The sequence below is a fragment of the Malaya genurostris genome, chromosome 1 (assembly GCF_030247185.1).
Source record: "Malaya genurostris strain Urasoe2022 chromosome 1, Malgen_1.1, whole genome shotgun sequence".
Lineage (NCBI taxonomy): Eukaryota > Metazoa > Arthropoda > Insecta > Diptera > Culicidae > Malaya > Malaya genurostris.
Window position 1 is genome coordinate 96,708,927 of NC_080570.1, and position 24,314 is coordinate 96,733,240.

Below are 24,314 nucleotides of genomic sequence, written 5' to 3' on the forward strand. Positions count from 1 at the left end.
TTTCTTGCGGTTATCTTCACTCTGGCTGCCAGCAGTATGACAAACACATGGCAACCATGTCTCCCTCAGAACCGATAAGACGAAATCCTGGTGGAAACGGTTGTATCGTTTGAGTTGTATATCTGGCAGCGTTGAGGCAGCCGGATACCAGAAAGGCTGCCAGCCATATTTTGCCCGCTGGCAGCCGTTAGCCAGTCGTCTGGATGCCAAGCCAATGCGGGCTGTTCCTCATGGTCATTCCAACTATGCACTCAAATAATAGTAACGACCATGATATCAGATTTTTTACCATCTGTATTGTAATAAGCACTAGAACAAAAAATCTACTACTTGACTATACTATTTGTCTTTATGACTTTTCTGGCGTGATAATGCTGACAATCATTAAAAAAAGAACGAAAAAGTCCCAATGACAATTACAAGTGAGTTGGAGTTGAGCTTTCGGTCAAATACAAATAATAATACCCCTAAGTCCCATACATTCGGAGCGCTAATGTTTGGTTCACAGAATGATCAATTTAGCCTAGCATGTTTTACTTTTTCGTCATGACAGCTTAGAAAAGTTGAAAAAGAAAATCTCTGGCAACACTACGACATCGAAGCATGCTAGTAATTATCATGAAAACAATGCGTCGCTATCGAATAGCGGATGAAAACATTTATGAATGAAATGACTTATATTTCAAAACGAAAACTTCGGTGATTTGAGGTATTTTATTTATTCCATTACCAAGTTTCATATTGTTTTTTTTTTAATGGAAGAACCATATTCATAACTGACGCCAGTGTGATATTCTTCTGGACCACAAGTGATCGACAAATATCCAACAAGTTGTTGTAGCATATCTGGAATTGTGTATTTATTGACGTTTTAATATGTTAAATAATAAACGATTGAATCAGAGATCAGAGTGCGCTCGCATTCCTCGGTAATATCAATGTTGAAACATTTGCTCTGTTGAACTGCCGTTGTTGTAGTCATATGCGAGGGAACGGCTACCTTTTTTAGTAGCTTCCTCGAACGTCCTCAAATATTGTGCATCATTCTTTCTAATCACACATAGATCAATGTTAGAACCGGATCCTAAATCGTTGAAAATTCCGGCAGAAATTGCCTCACGAACCAACTTTTTGCTCTCCTCTTCATCCATATCTGGTTTCCAGCGAGACTCGAACACGGACTGCAAGTCTGCCCGATCCCATTGTAGCATAAGGCAGCTTATCTGTCGATCCGTGAGGATAAATACAATAAATATACGATCCCGTATGATCCACACCCCCTAAAACCAAAGCAGCGCTAATATGACCTTGATAGCGAAACAAAAACTGTTTCAACATCGTATTAGCAATAACTACCGAGACTGTTCATCCAGTATTTAACCGGTGTAATTCTAAATTTGACGATATCATATGAGTGGTTATTTCCGTGTCAGCAGCTGTTCCGGCACCACAGTAGTTCATGTTTTTAGTCAAGTAGTGAATATTTTCGCAGTTTTTATCCTCCACGATTGGTCTCTCAGTAGCACGAGTTTTAATAGCTTTCGGCGGAACAAATCGTTGGTGCATTGTTGAGCATTTCTATAAAACATCAAGGTTAGAAATTCAAGTCTTGCGTTTCCTCTGACGACACTAACCTGCGACAGTTTTCAAAACTGAATCCGGGTGCTTCCAGATGTCGATAGTCATATCGGTTCTTAGTCAAACAATGGTAATCACAAAAAGCAGCTTCAATTACATTCAAATTCTTTCGGATTTTCCACGATCTCGAAAAATTAAACATCTTTGTTTATGAGCATAATAAACAGTCACTATGGTGAATCATTTTCCAGTCATCAGAGTTGCCAGTTTTATATAAAATTCAATAAGGTACACCGTCACTCTGACAGTGTATCATGACAGTGTACCGCACGATGCAAAATGTGTCCTTGAAAATTTGTCGGAGTACTCCGTATTATAATTTGTATTTGTTTCGGTCACCATAAAGTTGAGAAGTGATATAGTTATGACTACCGTGTGAGTAAGTTCTTCTTCAGAATATAATAATGTTACCATGAATAAACATACAGTTGGATAGAGATTGTCAAGTTTGAAAGCACTATACATATTGTTCATATCAACATAATTTATGTAGAAAAAACATCGTCGTATGGTGTTTTTCAACCGACTATGTATTTTCTTAGTGCGACTATACAAATTGTCAATCAATTCGAAGAAAAATCGCTGGTGAAAAAAAAACCCGAACGATTTCATAACACAAACATTAAGATGTTGAAGAGTGCATCGAGTTGATGGGTTTGAATGCTTACAAGCGTTAAAAAAAACAAGCTCTTTCGCTAACTAGTGAAGTTAAATTTATCATCATAGAAAAGTTGAAAGTAACGAATAATCAAAATCAAAATCTATTGCTAAAAGTCGCTCGTTTCATTGCTGAAAAATGGCTCAGAATCAGCAATACTATAATTAAATGGTTTTAATGTTCTCTTGTTATTTTTGCATCGAAATTTCAATAAATATAACTTTTGAACATTTTTGCATGTTCGAATGATCTTCGCCATTGTCGATTTAACCAGATTTCCGTGTTTCGAAAGAACCAGAAGTGAAATGTCAAAAATACCATGGCACTAGTTAAAACAATAAGTACAATGTAAAAAAAGTTGCTTTCACGATTATGTTATTTATACCATATACAGTTCAAAACAGTTGCCAAAACCATTCATAGTAAAAGTGAGCTTGCATATTGTTAACATCATCTGATTTTATTGTGTGCTGAAAACCACTATACTCGTATGGTTAAACAAACCTCCCATATGGTAACTGTTACCATCTTATTTTTCTGAGTGATACTTATAATCTTTATTTAAAGCGTACGTTAAATCTAAATTGACGTTACCATAATGAAAGTTATTAGATTTTTTATCTTGACGTCACAAATGAACAAGAATTCATCCTTGACAGTTCAGCGGTACTGTTTACAAACAAGTTTAAACAAAATCGAGGAACACATCTCAAACAATCATCTTCACACTTCACAGCTAGCCACTTTTATTTAATAAATCTTGGAAACAATACGTTAACAAATGTTTTAAAACTCTATTTAGGTCGATATGGACCGTGAACGTTCTCATCCGTTTGTCAGCAGACAAACAAACAAAAAAGTATGTTTAAAAACAGTACCGCTGAATTGTCAAAATGTGTTCATCGGATTGAGGTTAGCAGTGACGGTAAAAAACCTAATAAGAATATCCCATATCTTGTCAATATGAGGTCTTTTATAAAACTTAAGCCAATATAATTTTAATATTCATAATATTTTTCTATAGATCGCATGCTGATTATATTTAATAAAAGTCATGTGAAAACTTATACCTTTATTAGAAGCGTACATAAAATCTGCAACAAGGAAGAAAAAGAGACACTGTTTTTTTAAGCTGCAAAAAATAGCAAGTTTTATTGAGATAATATGTTGACTTAGACATATAATGGAACTTGTTTTTACGAAAGAATATTCGTGAATCGTACTGCTTGAAGTTGAAGAAACAGTTGTGTAAAATACAAATTAAAATACGGAATACTCCGACAAATTTTCGAGGACACGTTTTTCGCTATGCGGTACACTGTAAGGGTACATTGTCAGAACGATAGTGTACTTTTGCAAATTTTCTGTAGTACTGGCAATGCTGAAAGTCGAACACCAAAATTACCATAGATACTTTTTATTATTTTAATAAATAGCGGTTTGTCAGCAAAATGTGCACTTACTGCATTCTTCCATACTAGGTAAGCCAAACTTTGTAGTATTTGATGGCTAAGATGTTATTTTTTTGCTTTTTAGCTCATTTGGAAGAACGGAACATCCAGTGATTTATGTTCAACCAATCCTTGCTTTTTAGTAATTTCAGATGGAAGTATACTGAGGTAATAACATCACCGATCGCCTATCTACGGAGGAGTCAATATTTGGCCTTTTTGTCTCGCTATAGCCCGAATAAATTCAAGTACGAACGCCTTATCGGCGTTAACGAAGCTGATGCCATTCTGTGCACCTTTTACATGCTGACCAAAAGGAAACAAAACATTAAGGTGTAGCAACGTTAAAAATCCTATCCCTCAATAGAGTTTTACCAAAGACATCATATTAACAAGATATCCAGCTCTCACATTTCCCGAACAAATCATTGGCAACATCCTTTTTTGCGAGCATGTCGCCCTCAGGTGAGTCCGCATCGAGTCTCATACATAGAAGTAGGGGAGAGAAATGTCAAATTCGTGCGCGCCAAAATAGCAGGGCTGCGCACCCATACAACTGACATGATATGTTGAATGTGATGCCGTGCGATGGCGTTGTTGAACTGAAGATTGATTTCGGTCCAAGCTGACAGGGTCTGGTTTTACCCCTCCAATAAAATTTTGCGTTAACTGTTACTTTATTAATATAGCGTTAGAGTGTATCCGGGAAACTTCTCGAAGAAGAGATAGTTACCACTTCCCTTCGAAACGTGTAAAACATTCTCGACCAGACCGCCAAAGAATAAAGTTCGTTCTGTATTTTATCTACATTAAAGTAAAAAACGTGTTTAATGTAAAACCAGCGTCCGAACGTCCCGTAAAATGCAACAAAGGATAAAACAAGTGATCAAAATACTCAGCTCAAAATGAGGAAAACAGATCATTTTTGTGGTAAGGAAATATTCCTATGAGGCTTTGCGGCAACCCGTGCAAATCTACGGCAATCAGAATTTGACCAAATAACTTATGGTCAATCCAATTTTGATTCTATTTTCACATATACATTTGTTTATTATTTATATTATTTTTAATATTGTTCAGTAAATATGAATAACTTACTTTATTATAATTTGAGATTCATTTTATGCGCCTAACAAAATCGCTCCTTTACCTGTTTTCAATTAATACAACGTTGAATTATTCCAATCCAAATTATAATCATCCTTATTCTCTATATATTTAAAAATGATCAAATTAAAATCTTTTTAGGGGTTTTTGGTTACAAGGAAACGCGAAAAAAATTAAAATCTAAATTATTATTTAGGGCAAAACAGGTTAAAACTAAAGAACAAACATATTCTGTTCGATTTACGGCGCAATAGCGGTATTTTCAATTAAATTGATAGTTGCTTGTGTTTTTCGGCAAATCTTTTGTTTGTTAACGTTTGCTTCAGGTTACGCATGGCCTGTACATATTCCAAGCACCGTATGACCGACGAAAGACCCACCATCACTTCCACGGATTGGACTGAGTTGGGAGTTATTTGGGTCATAGTTTTCTTCGGATACTGTTTCCGTTATTACGGATTGCACATTGCACCTACAAGTTTTTCTCCCCTTTATTCCGATTTCGTAGAACAACGGTGCGTATTGGAGGTTTTCGTTTCAGATCTCAACATCAACCACAACCATCGAACTCCAATGTTAATTTTCTTCCGTTTCACTGAAAAAATGTAATCATGGGTTAACTCATTCTGAACTCCCTTGTGTTGAAATGCTAACCTTACTTTTGAGACTTCAATTAGTCGGAACAAATTTCTGTAAATTTTATTATTTTCACAACTGATTTGTGATGAAGTTGTTCATTAAGTTCTTCAGCCAAACATATAAACTTGCGGTGAAGCGGTATCGGAAACACAACAAACAAACTAGTCTTGTTTCGTAACAACTAGAGATGGGAAACTTATCGATACTTATCGATAATATCGATATTACCACGATATCAACGATATCGATAATTCAGAGCATTGACAAAAAATATCGATATTCGATATTGCAATTATGGAGTTAAGTAAAATTATAATTTCATATTATTACTTTGTTCGAATAATACGCGCCCATACAATTGACATGATATCTTGAATGTGATGCCGTGCGATGGCGTTACTGGACTGAAGATTAATTTCGCTCCGAGCTGACAGAGTCTGCTAAAATTGACTTCATGCACGCAACTCTTCTAAAGGGCGAACAGTACTTAATGTTAAGTATTTTGTTGGCAGCGTGTATGCCAAACAAAAGCACCAAAAGCACCTTCTGGTGGAGAATGGGTGCGTAAATGCTCCTAAAATGCATGCAAAAAGTTGCACAACCACAGTAGCTAATGGAAAAAAGTACACCCGTTTGTCACTAGAGGTGCTGTTAGTGTCACCGTACAGTGAGAAATCTATGTTTATTTGATTTATGGTATTGAGCAAGCACCAGAGAAAACAGATATTTTCTCTTATTGGGAAAATTACACAGACATTTATTGCCCAGCGTCATTTGATAATTCTACACTGATAAAAATTTGCACGATCGATTCATATGTAAACACCACTTCAATTTCACATGCTTTTTCATATCAATACATAACCAAAGCGATTTGTTTCAAGATTTCATGTGCAATTTCACTAAGATGCGAGATTAGATTATTTTTCACTTAGCTTTGATGTGTTTTTCCTTTGGATATGATGTGTTTTGCTATTGAATCGAACTACATGTGTTAAACACTTCATTTTCTAGTGGGAATGACTACAGCACAAATGTACGTGCAAAACACTTGAATCGGTCAACTCTGTTTCAATTGAAATCTATGTGGAAAACAATGTGACATTCACATGAAATGCATATAAAATCTAAAGGTAACAATATATCTGATCGTTTTTAAGTGCATTTCATATAATCGTAGCTTGATTTCCGCTACATATCAACAGTTTTTACACTCATTTTATGAGTTAAGTGTATATTTTCATGAATTTCATGTGTTCTACAAGCAGTGATAGATCAAATGCTTTGCACATGTTGCTAGCGTGCAAATTATTTTCAGTGTAGTAACAGCAGTTGACGCGGAAAACACGGCTTGTTTGTGTCCAGGGATATTTCAATTTTTGAAAATGTAATTTGTTCGGCTGTGAACCTAAAATTAATCGTTGCGATCAAATATACTTTCTTGTTTCAATAAACTTTTTTTTAACTGGTGACAAATATCGATATTTATCGATAATATCGATATTGAATAGCGATATATCGATATTATCGATAACAGATTTTATTCGATATTTCCCATCTCTAGTAACAACTTCTATGTTGCGTTGCCAGATAATTTAGTTTTTAACATATTTACATTTTCACGACGAAACAGAAGAATGGGCTAGGCCAACTAATTTACTTAGTGAACCAAAAAAAATAATCATCCGTTTGTATAGGACCTAGGGGTATTAATATTTGTATTTGGTTGTGTCCTCGTTATTCATCGACTGCTCCAGACAATTTTTTAAGAAGTTCTCAATGCTATATTAAATCGCTGGCAAGACAGCTCATTCAACTTCGTTCAAGGATATGCTCCAATGGACCATGAAATATTTATCCGGTACGTTTCATTACTCTGTCTGTCTGGTAAGCGGATTTAAATTCTTTGTCGTGAATACGACTTACTTTACTATGGGGCGTCTTTTCAAAACTTACCCTGTACAAGAATGGGCAGAACTTTATCGCGAATATCTCTTGATGTACTTAAAACAACAACATAATTTTTTCTACAAGCTATCGGAAATATGATCAGGAATTTGTGATTAAATTTTCAACAGCGTGAGATAAAAATAAATAACTGAAAATCAAAGTTTTCTAAGACTTTTGGAATGAGGAAAATTCATCACGCTTGCTTGCCTTTTTCGCCCCCGGACGACGGTTTTGAGGTAGTCAGACACACTCAAATAAAAATTCACGTTCGGTTTATTTGAAAAATCACGTATAATTGTTTCAAATGTCAAATTGAATATTTTACGTGACGAAAATGAATGTTATACAAACATCCCCTAAAATGAAAAGAGTCATCACATTAGGTTTACGTAAATTGACCAAACGTCCAACAATCTACCTGCATTTCCAGTGTGAAAAACTCGATTTTGAAAATGGCGAACAGGGCTAAAGTGTAAGTAGTGTAAATATTTGAGAAAAATGTTAATTAGTTACAGTTTTTGACTACATCGTCCGGACCAATCCAGTATAAAAGTTTTCATGTGTTCAACTGGATCGAGTACCTGCGTGAGTCCGGAAGTTTGCCCGCTCCTGCCGAAACAGGCCGTTGGTCCACCGAAAAACGAGTTCGAAATCGGTACACTCAAAAAATATGTCACTTACTTTTCAGATGAAAAACCATATAAATATTTTCCATAATGTTTTACACGTAAATGATACTATTCTCACACATAGCATTCATTTTTTCCATACAATAAAAATTATTGTTGAAAACATATGCATTATATATGTGCCACACTTATTTATTATGGGAATGTCACATACATATCATTTGAAAACTGTACATCTTCTATTTGAATAATATGTATGTTTCATGTGAACTTCACTAACCTATCATAGGAAAATCACATGGAGTTTACCTGAAATTGGTATAGCTTTTATTTAATTTTCAAGCAACTTTTGTGTTGTTATAATAATTATCAGATCTATTGTCCCACGACAAAAGGGCATAAATACAAGTGACAGTTTCTATTTGTTTATTTTCTCTTTCAAGAATCAATCAATAAATGCAATACTGTCCTCAGGAACTTGATCGTTATCTGCACACGGTTGATCTGCGTTTTCGATTTCTGGTGCATTCAGTGCTCTTAATATTTTGTGTTTCTGAAAATAAATAAATGAAATAGGCTGTGAAGGTTGACAGAAATATGGCTTCAAAAATATGTGTTAATTACATTTCGTTGTCTCCAGATTGTGATATTATTAAACAAATCGTCATACTTAAATGCAGTTTCCGTCGGTTCTAAATAAGTTTGTAGTTGTTCGACTGTGATTGTAAGCAACTCAAATACTCCAATTCCGGACTCTGAAAAATTTAAAGCTAAATGATTGTACTATTCTTTATGATCAGTAGGATATATTTACGTTCAAAAACTTCCAGTAAACCTTTCGGGAATCCTAAATCCGCGAGCAACGTATCTACTAACGTCTCGTTACTTGACGCAATTTTGAAATTCTTATTTCTTACAGTTTACTATCACATAATATTCATGTGTTTTTCACATAAGATGTATGTGCTGTACACTTAAGAGCTATCGGGTTTCCGTTGAAATTTACATATAAATACATAAATGTCATATGATGCATATAAACATAATGTGAATGGTAGTTTTTAATAAGTATATGCTTTTTAACATAGAATTAATGTGTCGTTTGGGCTCAGTGTATGAAGCTAGAGACACTGGAACCATGTAAGGCGACTTTAACCTGCATCGGTTGTGTTGTGGGAGTTCTCGACTCTCGACTGCGGCTTCGGTTGGATGGCAGTGACAACAAAAACGATTTTGGAGGCTAAAAAGAAACTAATTACGTCGTGGTATCTCAAATCCACGAGATACCACGACGTAATTAGTTTCTTTTTAAGCTGTTGAAATTATATGATAATTTTCTGAAATAAATGTTTTATTTTTCATGGTGTTTTTCATTTCATAGATTTATATAATCATCTGAAATCTTCCTTATGACTTCAACCAATATATAAAATAGTAATTCTCTGGTGTCTAAATTTGATATGAACTGATAGGTAAATGGGATATGAACAATACATTACATTCTACCTATGAAACACGTAACTTTTACTAGATTATGCATTAAACAGCTTTTAAATCACTATCTTTACGTTTCGTCTTAGACTCGTCAGTGCAGAGCAGTTTAAATTGAACTGCTTACTGCGAACTTAAACAGTTCAATTTGAACCGCTAAGCAGACGTAAAGTTATTGCTATTTGCAACACACTTGTAATAAGCACCGAAGTGCTAAGTCTTTCCTGACGTGCCGAACGAAAACAAGTTTCGACTAATACTGGCCGATTCAGATGGTCATTTAGGGGTTAACCTTATTTTGTGCTAGGGCACATAACCAATTTCACTATCTTTACGTTTCGTCTTAGACTCGTCAGTGCAGAGCAGTTTAAATTGAACTGCTTACTGCGAACTTAAACAGTTCAATTTGAACCGCTAAGCAGACGTAAAGTTATTGCTATTTGCAACACACTTGTAATAAGCACCGAAGTGCTAAGTCTTTCCTGACGTGCCGAACGAAAACAAGTTTCGACTAATACTGGCCGATTCAGATGGTCATTTAGGGGTTAACCTTATTTTGTGCTAGGGCACATAACCAATTTCACTATCTTTACGTTTCGTCTTAGACTCGTCAGTGCAGAGCAGTTTAAATTGAACTGCTTACTGCGAACTTAAACAGTTCAATTTGAACCGCTAAGCAGACGTAAAGTTATTGCTATTTGCAACACACTTGTAATAAGCACCGAAGTGCTAAGTCTTTCCTGACGTGCCGAACGAAAACAAGGTTAACCCCTAAATGACCATCTGAATCGGCCAGTATTAGTCGAAACTTGTTTTCGTTCGGCACGTCAGGAAAGACTTAGCACTTCGGTGCTTATTACAAGTGTGTTGCAAATAGCAATAACTTTACGTCTGCTTAGCGGTTCAAATTGAACTGTTTAAGTTCGCAGTAAGCAGTTCAATTTAAACTGCTCTGCACTGACGAGTCTAAGACGAAACGTAAAGATAGTGAAATTGGTTATGTGCCCTAGCACAAAATAAGGTTAACCCCTAAATGACCATCTGAATCGGCCAGTATTAGTCGAAACTTGTTTTCGTTCGGCACGTCAGGAAAGACTTAGCACTTCGGTGCTTATTACAAGTGTGTTGCAAATAGCAATAACTTTACGTCTGCTTAGCGGTTCAAATTGAACTGTTTAAGTTCGCAGTAAGCAGTTCAATTTAAACTGCTCTGCACTGACGAGTCTAAGACGAAACGTAAAGATAGTGAAATTGGTTATGTGCCCTAGCACAAAATAAGGTTAACCCCTAAATGAGCTTTTAAATGCCAGTCCATTAAAATCTACGTGAAAAGTAGGATGGAAAATATTCACATAACTTTTCACGTAACTATTTTTTTTTTCTTCGTTTATCAGCTGCGTATCAGCCGATAAAATGTCAAAATGGCACAGCAGTGTTGCTATATTGCCAGCGATAACTGTTTAAAGTCTTTTAGACTTTTTTTTCGTTATGATATTATATGCAAGGAACCTTTTAAATTTGTATTTCGATTTCCTCCAAAAATCTTACAACACTCCTTAGTATGGCGACGTCTTTTTTTCCAAATAGTTCGTATATGTTTGAAAAACTATCCAACTTGTGTTTTTTTCGTTCTTGTACATATTTTAAGCAATAGAATAGTATATGTTCAGAATTTTCTATCGTGTCGCAAATATCACATATGCAGTCATTGCATATCTTCATTTTGTGTAGCCAGTATCGAGAGTAATCATGCCCCGCTAAAAGACGGTTCAACGTTTTTACTTCTCTGTTATTTAGTTTCAGATTATGGTACCACGCCGTTTGCGGTATTGCGTTTTGAATTTGGAAGAATTTCCGACCCTTTCCAAACACTGCTGAATACTCGAGATACCACTGTTGAGCCGTTTCTTCGCTGACGGATTTGAAGTAGTTCATTGCATCATGGAATAGAACTTTGTTGCTGCACATGACCGTTTGTGTGAGAGCGGCCTTCGCCAATTGGTCAGCTACATCATTGCCGGATATATTGACGTGGCCCGGAATCCATTGGATTGATGTTTGTGAATCTGCTGCTAATTTTAAAATCGTGTTTATTACGCCGTCTTTCTCTTTTTTTCCAATAAAGCTTTTGATGTATTTACATCCTGACTTTGAGTCTGTCATTATTACCGCGTTGGTAATGTTGTTGCGAGTGAGATACTGTAGGGCCACATAAATGGCTTCGATTTCTGCGGACATAATACATACGTGAGCCTCCAGCTTCATGCTCATTCTGGTGTTACAAGCTTCGTGAAAAATGCCTACTCCACATGATGAGATCAGATCGCTAGATGCATCTGTATATATGATTGGACGTCCTTTGTATTTACCGTGAATTAGAGATAAAGTCAGCTGTTTAAGCACTTTTTCATTCGTCGCTTTCTTTTTCCAATCTCCTTCGGTAAGTTCCGTCTCTATTACTACTTCTTTCCATAGATGTTCAGTTGTTTCTATTGTTGACATGCGTTGTAGAATATCACTATGTTGGTGAGCGGTTCTCTCAAGGATCGTGTATTGTTTATTATCATCCAGGTACTTTATGTTGATTTGCTCTTTCACCGGCGTGTTGTAGTAATGGTGTTTCACTATTTGTTTTCCCACTGTTTGTGTTCTTCGAAAATTTAATGGAAGTTGAGCAGCTATTGCATGGAGAGTGTTTTTTGGCGTTGTTTTCGTACAGCCCGTTATTCTTCTCAGACATTCGTTATTTATGACGTTGATTTTTTCAAGATTAGTTTTATTTGCAGAACCGTATACACTGCAGCCATATTCTACAAAACCTCTAAAGAATGCATTATATGCCATTCTTAGCGTCTGTGGATGGCTTCCATGTTGTGTTCCACTGATAACCTTCAGCATGTTAAGGCGATCTGCCAATTTTCGTGTAAGATTCCTGATATGTGCACCAAATTTTAGTGATCGGTCAAATAGAATTCCCAGATACGGATGAACGTTTACATTTTCCATTGGAATATTATCGACGCGGATGTCCATGTGTTTTGAGCTATTTCGAAAAAGAATCGCCTTCATTTTTTTGTGTATTGATCGATAAATTTAGATTTTTCGCTGTTTCCTGAAAATTCTTCATGAAGATGTTTCCTCGTTCATTGATTTCGTCTATTGATTTTCCTTCTACGAGAACTGCGAAATCATCGGCGTATTGTATCAGTACCACTCCTTTGACCTGGATGCCGTGTAATTTTGTTGTGTACACGTTGAACAATGTCGGCGACAGTACATCCCCTTGGGGTAGTCCTTGACTAACTTGCCTTGTTACCTGCTGGTTTGCAACCTGTAGCTGAACTGTTCTATTGTTGAGGAATGCCATACACCAACTAATAAGTTCTGGGGATAAGTGTAGGTTTAACATGATCTGTTCTAGTATTTCTGGTTTAACTGCGTTAAATGCATTCGAGAGGTCGATGAAAATAACTGCTGCTACTCTGTCTTGCCGTTTTATCTGTGTTATTCTGTTTGTAACAAACTCTAAGCAAGAGACTGTCGATTTTTGTCTTTGAAATCCGAAGGAGAGGGGATATAAAACGTTTTTATTTCTAAGTTCTTGTTGCAGCTTGTCTAGAACAGCCGCATTGAGTAGTTTGAGTAAGGTATTTACCAATGATATCGGTCGAGTGCCATCTACGCTCTCAGGGTTACGTCCTGGTTTTGGAATCGCTATAACTTTTATTGTTTTCAAGCCATTGGGTATGTTGTTGGTTTTCCAGATCAAGTTTAGGTCACGAATTACAGTGTCTCTTACTTCTGGCTGTAGGAGTTTTAGCATATTGTATGTTATGCCATCTGGTCCGGGAGATGAGTTTTTGATCTTTTTGGATAAAAAGCTTTGCCATAGATCGACGGTTAGTACATCATAAGTCGGATGGTATCTGATACCATCTTTGCCTTGCTTATCCATAAATTTGTTTGCCATATTCAGATCGTCGTGAATTAGTATGTTTCCAATGGTAACATTCTTACCCATCAGTCTTGAAAGGCCTTTTCATATCATTTTAGACGGTGTTCGTGGGTCAAAACTAGTGACAAACTCTTTGAATCGTCGCTTCGCTGCTTCTTTTTTCTTCTTAATGAAATTCGCCTCTTTTTTCTTAAAATCTATTAGTTCGTGAATTCCTCCTATTCGGTTGAAGTTTGCTCTTGCCGCCAATTTCTCTTGCCATGCTAGTTCTATTTCTTTCGACCACCAGAACTTTGGGGTATGTTTCACTTTCTGCTTTGCGTCTTTAAGTATTTTTCTGGCAGTGTTTTGCAGGTCCGCAACCGATGCTATGCAGCTGCTGTCGATTTTACTTGTGTGATTTGCTAAGCTTGATTTGTTGATGAAGTATTTAGCTTTTTTCTGTTTTGCAAACTCGATTTTCACTTCAATTCCTAGGTGGCGACTACCAACCCCAAATTCTAATACGTGCATGCTTGTGTTATGGAAGAGCTGTGCTGACACAAGAACTAGATCTATTGCGGATGGTGTTTTGTTCATTTCAGCGGGTATGTACGTGGGACGTCCGTCATTCATTAATATAAGATTTTCTTCATTAATCAGATCAAATAGAGCCGCTCCTTTGTTGTCGGAATGCATTGGATCCCAGGCAATGTGGTGCGCATTAAAATCGCCACCAATAATAATTTTTCTAAATCCAGTCGTTTTAGTGAGTATGGCTTTTAAACTGCTTTTTAGTTCATAATGTGATATGTTTGGTGCTATATATAGGGAAACTACTATGATGTTTGCTAACACCATATGTCGAGCTATTGCTTGGATTTTATCGGTGCATGGTAATTCTATTGCTCGTGTTTTAATGTTTTTAGAGATTATGATTCCTGCACCGCCATACCCGTCGGCCCTCGATGCCAGGAAAGTGAAGTATCCAGCTATTTTATATTTTGTATGTTCTAGATGTGGCTTACTCCAAGTTTCTGATACTAATGCTAGATCATATTTTTCTGTTATTAACACCTTAGAAAGTTCGTCTTTATGCTTTTCTAAGCTCTGTATGTTGTTTTGATATATCTTTATGTTGTGTTCTAGTAGCATATTTCCGTTATTTATAACTCCATTTCGCCGTCCATCATACGACGTTCTATCGGCGTTTGATTTGTTTTGTTGTACTCTTTTGGTGTTCGTGACTGTAACCCGTTTATTGAACCATTTCTCATTTTGTACATATTACCGGATCTCTTATTCAGTGCTCCAGTGTTAGAGAAACTGGGCTTTTTTCCAAACTCTTGTTGCAATTCCTCTGATCGTTGTTCTTCGACACGTTGTGCCCAGCGCTCGTAGTCTGATACTCTAAACTTATTAAAAAGTGCAACCCCATTTTCATCTTTCTCCGTTTTCTTTTTCTTATCCGCAAATACCACGAGGCGGTCAGCAATATTACTATCTTGTAGCCCTCGTTTGATTGTTTGTGTTTTATACTGGTGATCATTTTTGACTGAAAATTTTCCGGCGGCCATGTTTGCATAGCTTTCCGGGAGTGTTGGAAATTCCGAGACCTGCTCGAGCATATCGTAGCGATTTTGGGTCAATATCGGATTTTGCTCTCGTGCCTCCATGTATGTTAGTGTCGTTTTGGCCATAATTGTTTTTATATTCCGTTGTCTGATCCATTCTGGGCACATTGTATCCAATGTACGGTGCTCCGATTCAGACTTGCAATATAGACACTTGAGTTTATTTGGACATTCATAGTTTTCCGTTTCTTCGTGTTGTTGTGTGCAATTTAGGCAGCGTTTTTTTGACCGACAATTGTCAGCTCGGTGATTATATCGAAGACAGTTTGAGCATAAAACTGGCTTATTGATTAACGGTCTTACTTTGTTTATACAGCAGAACAGCCGTACTTCTGGTGGAAGCTTACTGGAACGAAAAGTTATGCTGATTCGATGTGTCTCTAGTTTTTGATTGTTTTCGTATCGGTGTAGACGGGAAATGTTTAAGATTTTCAGTTCACTTGAGATGTTTTCCTCAATTTCGTCTATTGTCATATCTATTGGTACTCCTGTGATAACTCCCGTGACAGAGATAAAGTTCCGAGGGATGTATGCCTTGTAGTTGTTCGTTATTAGATTGTTGTAATTTTGCAGTTTATTGGCTGCTTGATGTGTTTTGAGAAATACCAAAATCTTATTCCTTCCAAAAGCACGCATATTCGTGATGTTTTGTGCAAAAAAAGTGTCTTTTGAAAGTAGTTTGCCCAGGGACAATTTATTTATGCGTTCTTTGTCGTCTTTGTTGTTCTGCAGTTGTACGATGACACGATATGGAGCTGTATCCTGTTGATCATATTCATATATTTGATAGGTTCTTTGTCCTTTGTCAACCTTTGATTGTTCTTCTCCCGGATTTTCCGGGGGGTCCCCCATTTTTGAGGTTATGTTTGTACCGCGTGGGTTGCTTTCGATTCTTCTTGTTTAGGGTATTTTGCAAAAAAATAAACCACTACAATATAAAGTGTTGGAATAATACAGATATAGCTAACTTTTATGTCAGATAATAATCTTTTGGTTATATTTCAGATTTGATTTTAAAGCGAAAAAGTGGATTATATCTCCGTCTATCCTCTTCCGTCGAAGTTTCAATCCGCACTGTCACGTAACTATAACATGATTATTATTTTGAGTTCACATATCAGTTCCGATTATCTACTGGACGCGTATATGCCCCGTTTACACTTCTGCTGGCTGCCAGCATGCTGGTGTCAGTGTACTGCCCTCTTAGGAAAAAACGTTCAACTGTTGTTCAATGATCCAAAGTATTAGACCAACGAAGGACCACCGTTGAACGTTTTTTCCTAAGAGGGCAGTACACTGACACCAGCATGCTGGCAGCCAGCAGAAGGGTAAACGGGCCAATAGAAGGTAAACTTTGATCGAAAATCGTTAATTTCTTCCTAAGACAAGACCTGACATCTGGGGGGGCTGCTTTTGTTCCAAAATGGACCAGTTTCTGATTGGCTGATTTTGATGTTACCACCTGCACATTGTGAAAAGAAAAAACTTTTGCAGGGTACGCGAGCAATGATGCCAAGTATAAAGAAAATCAGAAAACAAATTTATTAAAATGTATAATTTTAGCTCACCAATGAAAATGAAAATTTTCGGAGAATGTTTCACTTTTTTTCAATCTCATTGGTAATAAATGTTTAAAGTGGCAGGACTGTGTAATTAAAATAGGCATCAAGCCTTTTTTCTTTTTAGTGAATTAAAGTGTAACCAAAAAAGATTTGTTAAAATAGTGTAAACTTGAAAGTGTGTTTAGTTTTACGAGAAGAATGAACTGTTGTGTTCCACACTGTGGTCGCATTAAGCATTTCTATCCAAACCTGACTTTTTCCGGTTTCCAACAGATCCGGTAATACGTCAACAATGGATTCGATTTTGCGTTCAACATGAGATATTTCATGTTTTGTCATCAAAGCTCAATTAATTGTTTTTAAGCATTAATATATAATAAAGAAATGCATTCACCAAAACATTTTTCATGTTTATTTCAAATCAAAAACCTAAAGTCTAAAAATTTAAATATAATTTTTTTCCTAGCATAGTTATTAAAAAATCTGTAAATATGGCTGCACTGTAGCCGATACGTTGGTATTTATTCCACAGGGCGAAAATGACGAGAAGGATGATTCGGAAGGAAGAATAAGAAGCCAGTTGTCAGGTCTTGTCTTAGATTTCTTCTAGTGATTCATAGTTCTCCTACCAACATCAGCAAGAACACCCCAAGTATAAAGCTTGAAACGCTCAGATCGTGCTTCAAAATGTCAAAATGTTTCATGTAACTAATCTGCACATTGGTTTAGGTGTATCGTTTCAAATAAAGTGAATATAAGTATAAGTGAACAGGGGGGAAGCTTGCACAATTCACACAATCGATCAATTAATTGAATGTCAATTTTGTTGGTGTTCACGACATCCAGTTATGTCTCTGACATTACACGCCGTTAATTTTTATTTCTAGATTCGGGATCCCACTTCTCCTCCGCAAATATCAGGAGGTGCTCCTTTACAGAACTGACCACTAGTGTTGCTTAAATCCTAGAAAAACGTAGTAGTTTGCGATTATCTGCTATTCGCAGTGCATCTGAATCGTCTGGTAACAGTAAATATCAGCCAGTCTCAAAGAAGTAAGTGTAGTTGAAATATTAAAATAAATTTATATTATGAAACGCTTTATAAACGATAAATATAACAAGGTTAAGACAATTATTTTTATTGTAGTTTTTGATTCCCTTAAGCACCATAATCCCAGTATTTTTTATTTCATTTGAATGATATACGTATCACTTGTACAATAAAATTGGTAAACGACTGGACAATGCGCAATTCAGGACCCAATGTGGTTCTTAGCCTCTTGTTCAGTATCTCCTGTCCCTACCTCCCCGCGGTGCCGGCTGGGGTACGAGTAACCATAGGAAAGATCGGGTAACCAACCCCGGTGGGACCTTGGTCGTATGCTGATAGGGAGGGGGGGCTTGCCTTCTCTTTACAGAGAGCGAGCCTACCCGAGCGTCTGTTCCCTATGTTGGGGCGGCTTGAAACAGCGTCTATTCTTCATGTTAGGAGCGGCTGATTACCGTCCTTGTGTCAGTGTGGGACTCTAAACAATGCTGACACGATAACCCTCCAGAGAGACAGGAGGTTGGTGCAGGCCTAACAAGCCGCCCGGAAAACACTTGTTACGAATAATCAGGATACAAATACGACTCGGAATAATCGACCTACGACCTACGCGACGAAATAAGGACTACGATTGGAAGCTTGGCTCATGGAACTGCAAATCGCTTGGCTTCCCAGGATACGACCGAATGCTGCATGATGAGCTTCAAATCCGCGGCTTCGATGTCGTAGCACTGCAGGAACTTTGTTGGACGGGACAGAAGGTGTGGAAAAGTGGGCATCGAGCGGCTACCTTCTACCAGAGCTGCGGCACAACCAACGTTCTAGGAACGGAATTTGTAGTGTTGGGCAAGATGCACCAGCGCGTGATTGGGTGGCAGCCAATCAGTGATAGAATGTGAGTATTGAAGATTAAGGGCCGTTTCTTCAATTACAGCATCATCAACGTGCACTGCCCACATGAGACGAGACCAGATGACGAGAAGGAAGCATTCTACGCGCAGCTGGAACAAACCTACGACAGCTGCCCACGGCGGGATGTAAAACTCGTCATCGGCGACATGAATGCTCAGGTAGGCCGGGAGGCAATGTACAGACCCGTGATCGGGCTGGAGAGCCTGCACGCGGTAACAAACGACAACGGTCAACGATGCGTAAACTTTGCAGCCTCCCGAGGAATGGTAGTTCGAAGCACCTTCTTCCCCCTCAAAGATATCCACAAAGCCACCTGGAGATCACCTGATCAACATACGGAAAATCAAATCGACCACGTTCTCATCGACGGGCGATTCTTCTCCGACGTCATCAATGTCCGCGCCTACCGCAGTGGCAATATTGATTCGATCGAGAACAGCTATGGCAGATAATGCACGAATACGGTTTCCCGGATAAACTGACGCGATTGGTCAAAGCAACGATGGATAGAGTGATGTGCTACGTCCGAGTATCTGGGACGCTCTCAAGTCCCTTCGAATCTCGGAGAGGGCTACGTCAAGGTGATAGACTTTCTTGTATCTTGTTCAATATTGCCCTGGAAGGTGTGATTCGAAGAGCGAGGATCGACACGAGTGGCACGATCTTCCGAAGGTCCGTACAACTTTTTCTCTTCGCTGACGATATTGATGTTGTGACACGTAACCTTGAGAAGCTGATGGAAACCTACATCGAACTGAAAGCTGAAGCTAGGCGTATCGGACTGGCCATAAATGCGTCGAAAACAAAATACATGAGAGGAAGAGGCTCTAGAGAAGAAACACTACGCCTCCCACCACGAATATTCGCCCTTATTCTGAATAACGTCGTATCGATTTTACGATTGTATTTCATTTGTATTCCTAATAACGCTAGCAAAATCAAAGGTAGCTAGGATTCGATCGAACCACATTCGATCGAAAAATCAATACTGTGTGGGTGCAAACGAGTTTATAATAACTAATGTATAGTATGCCATGACAAATTGCGGTAGACATCATTGCACCAGGTCAAGCGAGCTGTAACGGAATTGCTTTGCACATTTCACCACGAACAACCTTACAGGTAAGAAGTGTACCGCTCTGGGTGATTCCGTTTCCGATTAATAGTTATAAAATGCACAATGGCGATCCTACCAGGAGTTGCAATTCAAATAGCATAGTTATTCAAAACGGAAACGGAATCACCTAAAGCAACAGAAAATTATTCAAATATTTGGCACAAAGATTTTCATTTTCAAATGAAAAAAAAAGAAGCGTCGGTGGAGATTACGTAACGTTGAAAATAACTGGAACAAGCGGATCATTATGGTCGCGCATCATAAGCGGACCAGGAAGGTCGCGCATCATAAGCGGACCAAGAAGGTCGCGCATCAAAGCGGACCAGGAAGGTCGCGCATCAAAGCGGACCAGGAAGGTCGCGCATCAAAGCGGACCAAGAAGGTCGCGCATTAAAATACATTTAAAAAAAATGTTGACGATTTTTTTTAATTGAAAAAGGCGGATTCATAAAATCGCGCATCACATAGCGGATCTGGAAGGTCGCGCAAATATTTAAATATAAACGAGCGAACCGAAAACGTCGCGCATAAAGGGAGCAGGCAACGTGGCCGTGCAAATGAAAAAAAAGGAAAATTAATGAGCGGATTTTCAATAATCGCGCATCGTAAAGCGGATCGTTAGATCGCGTACATTTCAGTTATAAGTTATCTCACGCATATATTTTTGTGTATAATTCCAGACCACAAAAAGGCGTTAAACTAAAGTAATATGGCAAACGACGGAAAATATGTCCGATTGGGCAACTCAAAATATATACCAATATTCGGCTACAATCGTACTATCTGGTACGCAGATTTTCTCATTCAATTGTGAAACGAAAATGGCCGAAGAGAAAATGAAATGAATGAAAAAGCGGATCACTATGGTCGCGCATTATAAGCGGACCAGGAAGGTCGCGCAATTTTAATAAAAATGGCGGATTCTCGAAATCGCGCATCACAGAGCGGACCAGGAAGGTCGCGCAAATATTTAGATTTAAATAAGCGGACCGGAAACGTCGCGCACAAAAGGAAGCAGGCAACTCGGCCGTGCAAATAAAAAAAAAGCGTGCATTGCAAAGCGGATTTTGAGATCGCGCACATTTGCTTCGTAAGTAATCTTACGCGCATATTTTTGCGTGCAATTCCAGACCACAAAAAAAAGTGTTAAAAGCAAGATATATGGAGAATAACGGAAAATATGTCCGATGGGTCAGCGGTACGAGCAATGCAGAGAATCAGACGACATTTGACGCATCTGTTGATCAGACTGACGAGGAGTCAACGATTTCAGTAACGCCGTGCAATTTGAGCATGTTATGCTTCAGGTAGTGAAATCGAACTCGAAAACATGTTGACAATGATTTAGAAGATGTACAAACAAATAATGTAGGAGTTTCGCTTCGCCATCATGATACACCACACACAAAAAAAAAATTGTATTTTACAGGTGTACTCATAAAGACCTGGGAAATTTCATTTGTAATGGCTTAATTTTTTTTCCATAAGTACGTTTATTTAATAGGCAATATGCTTAAGTTTTTCTCCGCCGTGGCATCCACAATACATAGTACTTTAAACGTAATACATTTCGAATATCATATTAGTATGTTTTTATCAAGCGATTTACTATTACTGGGACATTGGATAGTCTACCTTGGGTACGCAAGAAATTTATTAGTTGAGATCTGACATCACGATACTCCACGCATGTCCAAACGACATGATCAATATCGCGATAACCTTCGCCATAAGCACAATGATTAGTCTAGGAAAGTCCAATTCGAAGGAGATGTGTAGTGATTGGACATGAGTCTGGATATCACACGAATGAAGTCCCTACTCACATTCAGTCCCCTGAACCATGCCTTTGTCGATATTTTAGGAATAATTGAGTGCATCCACCGACCCAGATAATCTATATCCCAAGAAGCTTGCTGGCAAGTTTTCTTTGGCGGGACGCGCTATATAATTCGTTGAAAGCAATTGGTCTCTCATGAGTTTCACCCTCAAAAGCACCACGTTTGGACAAACTCTTTCATTGCCTAGAATGGAACAATGAACCGGGAGCCAAAACTAAAGTGATTTGATAATTATTATTCAATATGTCGTTCAGACACTGTTTTATTTTGCCCAAGAAAAATGATTTATTTTTGCCAGCAGCGTTTGAGCGAATGGCTTCAATTGCACTCAGACTATTTGTGAAAAGAAAATAATGGTTTGGAGATAATGTGACGATTACACTCAAACTATAATGAACTGCTGCTAACTCTGCTATATAAACAGATGCAGGTTCTTGAAGCCTAAATGAGGCCGAAACATTATTGTTGAACATACCAAACCCTGTCGCTTCTTCAATTCGCGATCCATCCGTGTAAAACATTTTCTCAGAGTCAATAGGACTGAACTTACTTGAAAATATTTTTGGGATTTCCGTCGAGCGTAGGTGTTCCGGAATTCCACGCTGCATGGATGTGTCGAAAAATTAAGTTGAGTCAGGGACATTTAGGAGGCTGTGACGGATAGGAATATATCTTGAAGAGTCGATTTCCTGTAACATATGGATAAAATATACTGTCATGAATCTTGTTTGAGATTGAAACTCAACTAGCCTTTCGAAGTTATTAATAACTAAGGGATTCAGTACCTCACATGCTATTAGCAGTCGCGATGAAAGCTCCTAAAAACGATCTTTCAATGGAAGAACTCCCGCCAGAACTTCAAGACTCATTGTATGTGTCGAATGCATCCAGCCTAAGGCAATTCGCAAACAACGGTACTGAATTCGCTCAAGTTTGATAATATGAGAGTTTGCAGGGGAACGAAAACAAACGCATCCATATTCCATCACTGAAAGTATCGTTGTTTGATACAATTTTATTAGATCTTGCGGATGAGCACCCCACCAAAATCCTGTTTTTTTTTCGAAGAAAATTTACTTTTTGTTGGCATTTTGTTATCAGATACCTAATGTGTCCTCCCCACGTGCATTTGGAATCAAACCACACTCCGAGGTATTTGAAAGTCAAAACCTGGATAATTCTTCCCATCATATGAAGCTGAAGCTGCGCGGGATCATGCTTTCTTGAAAATACGACCAGCTCCGTTTTTTCCGCAGAGAATTCGATACCCAGATGAACAGCCCAAACGGACAAGTGATCTAAGGTATCTTGCAATGGTTTTTGCAGTTGTCTTAGTGTACATGGGGTTAGCTGTCAATGTCATTTACGTAACAATTATAGAGGAGCGGACAGAAGCAAAATCAAATATCCATCTGTTCGAGTATTCCTCACTCTCATGTCCTACGTAACGATTCCTCATTCGACTGGTCGTATTGACAAACCTTCGACAAAATATCTCCAATAGCTGCATTTCTTGGCTCGAAGTATGTTCTTGTACTTAGTTTCTAAAACAAGAATTTTTCAAAGTTCTGAAGAGTTCCTCATCCTCGTTTTAAAAACGTTTTGAAAGCATTTTTTTTTTCGCGTGTTTAGCACCTGAGCACTCTTTGTCCCACCAAGAGCTCGGAGGCCTTCTGTTAGACGATGGACCAAGAAATCGTTTGGTTTGGGCTTGTTCTGCGGCCTCCAAATAATGGCTTAATATTTAACTAGTTTGATTGTAGTGTGCATTCGGCTAGCGGGTTAGACTGTATGAATACAGATGTGTTCTTCTGTTGCTCAGTCGATCAATGGACGTACTTTGTAATCCGATTATTCTCAGTTCAAGTCACAGCGGTCGCAATCATAACCTTCTTTTTATTTCAATGAATTTCATGTCATGGAATTTTAGGTATAATATTGAATGTTCTTGCACGTAAAATTGCTTCATTTATGTGCATTTGATAAAATATAAAATTACAGGATTTTTTCGAAGTGTGCAGTGTTAATTCTACATCGTGGATCCGAGCGATATACCACTCGATACACCCAGGAATGCCAAAGGTTAAAAAAAAATCTGTGCATTGCGAAAAATCTGAAAACTTGAGTGAAACTGTATGATTACACTGAAACGTTATTCCTTCTCTGACATAAGTTCTCGTATATCGACCTATAAGATTATTTTATTTGTTTTTATTTTGATTTATTAGAAGTAAAGCTAAGAGAACTAGTATTTCATTTTTTTTTTGAAGAGGGTGGATGTGTGGGTGCAAACGAGTTTATAATAACTAATGTATAGTATGCCATGACAAATTGCGGTAGACATCATTGCACCAGGTCAAGCGAGCTGTAACGGAATTGCTTTGCACATTTCACCACGAACAACCTTACAGGTAAGAAGTGTACCGCTCTGGGTGATTCCGTTTCCGATTAATAGTTATAAAATGCACAAATACGTCGTTATTCAGAATAAGGGCGATTGATAGACGGTGACGATATCGAGGTGGTTGACGAGTTCGTGTATTTGGGCTCACTAGTGACCGCCGATAATGACACCAGCAGAGAAATTCATAGAAGTATTTTGGCAGGGAATCGTGCGTACTTTGGACTCAGAAAAACCCTCCGATCGAGAAAAGTACGCAACCGCACGAAATTGATCATCTACAAAACGCTCATTAGACCGGT

At 37.9% G+C, this 24,314-nt stretch overlaps 1 long non-coding RNA gene and 1 pseudogene across 1 annotated transcript; both read right to left on the reverse strand.

The window, feature by feature from the left end:
* Nucleotides 1-717: 717 nt before the first annotated feature.
* LOC131440170 (proteasome subunit beta type-7-like) lies at nucleotides 718-1,936 on the reverse strand (annotated as a pseudogene).
* Nucleotides 1,937-5,027: 3,091 nt separating this feature from the next.
* On the reverse strand, nucleotides 5,028-5,670 carry LOC131425186 (uncharacterized). Its single transcript, XR_009228945.1, has 2 exons — nucleotides 5,509-5,670; nucleotides 5,028-5,449 (listed from the first exon to the last, which is right to left on the reverse strand). It is a non-coding gene; the product is annotated as an uncharacterized LOC131425186 (long non-coding RNA).
* Nucleotides 5,671-24,314: the final 18,644 nt, after the last annotated feature.